Source organism: Mesoplodon densirostris, chromosome X (genome assembly GCF_025265405.1).
Source record: "Mesoplodon densirostris isolate mMesDen1 chromosome X, mMesDen1 primary haplotype, whole genome shotgun sequence".
Classification (NCBI taxonomy): domain Eukaryota; kingdom Metazoa; phylum Chordata; class Mammalia; order Artiodactyla; family Ziphiidae; genus Mesoplodon; species Mesoplodon densirostris.
The window spans coordinates 54,624,925-54,629,450 of NC_082681.1; the positions used below are offsets into that span (position 1 = coordinate 54,624,925).

Below are 4,526 nucleotides of genomic sequence, written 5' to 3' on the forward strand. Positions count from 1 at the left end.
CTTTAAGCAGTGCTCTTAATCCCCTCTCCTCATGCACCAGGAAACCAAGAGGGAAGAAAAAGTCTCTTGCCTCTTCGGCAGCTCCAGAGTTTTCCCAGACTCCCTTCCGGTTAGCTGTGGCACATTAGCCCCCTTCAGGCTGAGTTCTCGCCGCCAGCCCCAGTCCTCTCCCTGTGCTCTGACCAAAGCCGGAGCCTCAGCTTCCAGCACCACCCGTCCTGGCGGGCGAGGAGACAAGCCTCTCGGGCTGGAGAGTGCCGCTCGGCACCGATCCTCTGTGCGGGAATCTCTCCGCTTTGCCCTACCCAGGTATGTGGGGAGTTTCTTGCCTTTTGGGAGGTCTGGGGTCTTCTGCCAGCGTTCAGTAGGTGTTCTGTAGGAGTTGTTCCACGTGTAACTGTATTTCTGGTGTATCCGTGGGGAGGAAGGTGATCTCCGCGTCCATAAGTGCTTTTCATCTTGTTTTTCTTCCTTAGGTGAGACAGGAAGACTAGAGGTGTCTGGAGTTGGATATTTCCCCTTCTGCCAGGTCAGTTACACTCCAATAAAACTCAAGCTAATTAGTTTCTGAGAAAATAGTAATCCTTGAGAGCACACTTTTGTTAGGGAGAACGGAATGCTCTGGGTGTTTTCCAAAATGGCTATTTGCCCCCTCCCTCTGACAGGAGCATGAGGGAAATTTTCTCCCATATTCACCCTGCAAACTTAGTGGGGCTCCTAGATAAAACTTTTAAAAATGTGGGGGTATCCCTAAGACTGAGCCATCCATTTTTTAAACTCTCAAGCTCATCCACACTGAGCCTCCAGCAATTTGTCAATCACAGTACTGACTCCAGCAGCGGACTTCTGCTCCTGTTAAGCTGTGATTCTCTGTGTTTGCCTATCTTTACAACTTTCAGGTTCGCAGCTTGCCTTGTGACCTCAGTTCTCTGATGGACCTAATAAGTGTTGTTGATTTTCAGTTTATTCAGCTTTTGCTTGTTGTGATGACTTCTAAACTCTATGTTTTGGACCAGAACCCAAAAGTTTTTTTTTTTTCCATTTGCTTAGAAATGTTTAAATTTATCTTACAATATTTTGAACTTTTCAGTATAGATGTCTTGCACATCTCTTGTTCAGTTTGTTCCTAAATATATTATGTTTTTGCTGTTACTGTAAATTTTTAAAATTTATTTCCAATTGCATAATACTGGTACACTGAAACACAATTATTTTAAAAATTTTGTATCTTGACCTTGTAATTTGGGATCTTGATAAATTTACTTTTTACTTCTAGTAGTTAATTTGTACATTCCTTACAATTTGCTAAATATATAATCATGCCTTCCTTAATTAAAAAGTTTTAATTTTTCCCTTCCAACTTTTAAGTTTTTTGTCTCTTTCTGTTGACTTACTAAACTGACTAGGACATCCAGTACAATATTGAATAAATATGCTGATAGATGACATTTTTGTCTAATTTCTACTCTTAGGGGAAAAGCATCCAATAGTGCATCAGTAACAATAAAGATAGCTATAGGCTTTTTGTAGATCCCTTTTATTGGATTAAGTTCCTTCCCTAATTGCTAAGAATATCTTGTTTTTAAATCATGAAGAAATGTGGAATTTGTCAAATTATTCTTCTGCATCTTTTGAAATGATTTTATGATTTTTCTTTTTATTCCCTTAAAATGGTGAGTTACAATGATTGATTTTGAATGTTAAACCAATTTTACATCATTCATCATGTACAGGAATAAACCCCACTTACTCATCATGTACAGGAAGGCCTCAGAGATATTGCAGGTTCAGTTCCACACCATTGCAATAAAAGAAGTCACATGAATTTTTTGATTTCCCAGTGCACATAAAAATTATGTTTACACGATACTGTAGGCTATTAAGTGTGCAATAACATTAGGTCTAAAAAAGAATATACATACCTTAGTTAAAAAAATGTTGGGTTGGCCAAAAAGTTCATTCAGGCTTTTCTGTAAGATCTTTCTAAAGCCAATACTTTATCACTAAAAGTGTTTATCATCATCTGAACCTTCGGACTTGTAGTAACATCAAAGATCACTGATCACAGATGATGATGTCAAATATAATAATAATGAAAAAGTTTGAAATATTGCAAGAATTACCAAAGTGTGACACAGAGACACGAAATGAGCTAACGCTGTTGGAAAAATGCAGGATTGCCAAAAGCTTCAATTTGTAAAAAACACAATATCTGTGAAGCACAATAAAGAAGCACAATAAAATGAAGTATGCCTCTATTATCTTTATGTATCTATTATCTATCTATCTATCTATCTATCATCTATCTATATTGCTGTATTTAATTTCCTACTATCGTGGTAAGGATTTTTTGGTATTCATGAAGAACACTAGCTTGTTATTTTCTGTTCTTGTAGTGCCTTTGTCAGATTTTGGAAACTGGCTTATTTGTACCTCATAAAGCAAATTAGGAGGGATTTTCCCTTCCTTCATCTTCTAAAAGAGTTTTATGAGATTAATGTTATTTTCTTCTTAAATGTTTTCCAGAATTCATCAACAATAACTTGTGTTTTTTCTTTGTACTTTTATTATACATTCAATTTCTTTCATAAATGTAGTCATTATAATTTTCTATATCTTTTCATGTCAGTTTTGGCAATTTTTGTCATTCAAGGAATTCATCCATATCATCCAATTTGTCAGTTTCATTAGCATAAAGATATTCATAATATTCTTTGGGTATCATTTTGATGTGTGTAGGGTCTGCAATAATATCTCTACTTTCATTCCTGATACTTGTAATTTGTATTTGACCTTTTATTTATTCATTGATCTACAACAGAGTTTATCTATTTTACCAAACATCTCAAAGAACCACATTTTTTTTGTTAAATTTTTCTATTGTTCGTGTTTTCTATTTTATTGATTTTTGCTCTTATCTTTATTATTTTATTTCTCCTACTTTGGGTTTAACTTTCTCTTCTTTTTTAGCTTCATAAGGTAAAAATTAAGATCAATAATTTTGAGCCCTTCTTTTATATAAAGAAGACCTGCTTTTTTTATATATTCAGATTTATACATTTCCTTCTAAGCACTGCTTTAGCTGCTTCCCACACATTTTGCTGTATTGTGTTTTCATTACCTTTCAGGTGGATTTCTTTTCTTTTTTCTTTTTACATGTACCAGTCATCTTTTATTGGATGTTAATTCTCAATTAGGATATGAAAAGATTTATATCATTGTGTTCCTCAAGGAAGGATGCCAATCAAAAAAGGTCATGGTCAGGAATGCAGAGTTGCACTCCACACTGGGCTCTCTTCAGTGGTACTTTCATAACCTCTCATGTTTGAGTTCCTTCTAAGAAAGACAATAGTTGAAAAACATGCAAGTTGCCAGCACCACAGAAACCACAGTGATTCTTCCTTTCTTCCACTGACATACTTGTAATAACCTCTTTGAAATGCTCCAACAATGCCTTTAGGGGTGAAATCCCACATTAATATCCAGCTCCCCTATTTTGACATCCATGAATTTCTTCTCCTTCACTGGTATCACTGACACCATGTTGGTGTCCTGGGTGTCTATTGCCCAGGTGTATTTATTTTATAATCCCCCTTGTAATTTATTCTTTGACTCTAGGGTCATTTACAAGTAGGCTGCTTAATTTTAAACCATTTGAGGATATTTCTAAATACTTTTTTGTTACTAATTCATAATTTAGTTCTATTGTGCTTGGAGAAAATTCTCTGTAATATTTAAATCTTTTGATATTTATTGAGATTTATTTTAAGGCCCAGCATATTATCTATCTTGCTTAAAGTTCCATGTGCACAAGAAAAAAATGAGTTTTCTGCAGTTGTGGGGTGAAGTGTTATAAAATGTTAATAGGGGCAAGTTAGTTGATAGTGTTTTCAGATTGCTAATTTTTTATTTAGTTGTTCTCTCACTTACTGAGAGAGGATGTTACTACATCCAACCAAGATAAATGTCTTTTTTTTGTCAATAATTCCTCTTTTCTTAAATTCTATTTTGTTTGATATTATTATAATCACTTAACTTCAGCTTTCCTATGCTTACAATTTACATTGTATATATTTTATATTCTTTTACTTTTGATATATATACATCTTTATATTTAAGTGTGTCTCTTGAAGGCCACATAAAGTTGTGCCTTGCTTTCTCATCTAGTATAAATTATTGAACTAATCCAAATGGTGACAATAAAGGAGGATCACAGAAACAAAAAATATACATAAGAACTAGCAAGATGGTAGATTTAAACCTAATTGCATCAATATTACATGAAATGTAAATAGACTAAGCAATACCTTCTCATGAAAAGCTTTCCTTTGGGTTAATTCAATAGTTTTTAATTTTTAAAAAAAATTTCTATTAGATTTTTAATTATATCTTCTAGTGCCATTTTAGTAGCTGCACTAAGGATTAGACTACCCATCTTAATCTTATCACAGTACATTTAGAGTAAATATTGTACCCGTTCATGTAAAAAATAAATACCTTGAAAGTTAAAATTTCATATACTCACT

General features: G+C 34.1%; 1 pseudogene; it reads right to left on the reverse strand.

Moving 5' to 3' along the window:
• Nucleotides 1-3,297: 3,297 nt before the first annotated feature.
• On the reverse strand, nucleotides 3,298-3,543 carry LOC132482498 (ATP synthase subunit f, mitochondrial-like; annotated as a pseudogene).
• Nucleotides 3,544-4,526: the final 983 nt, after the last annotated feature.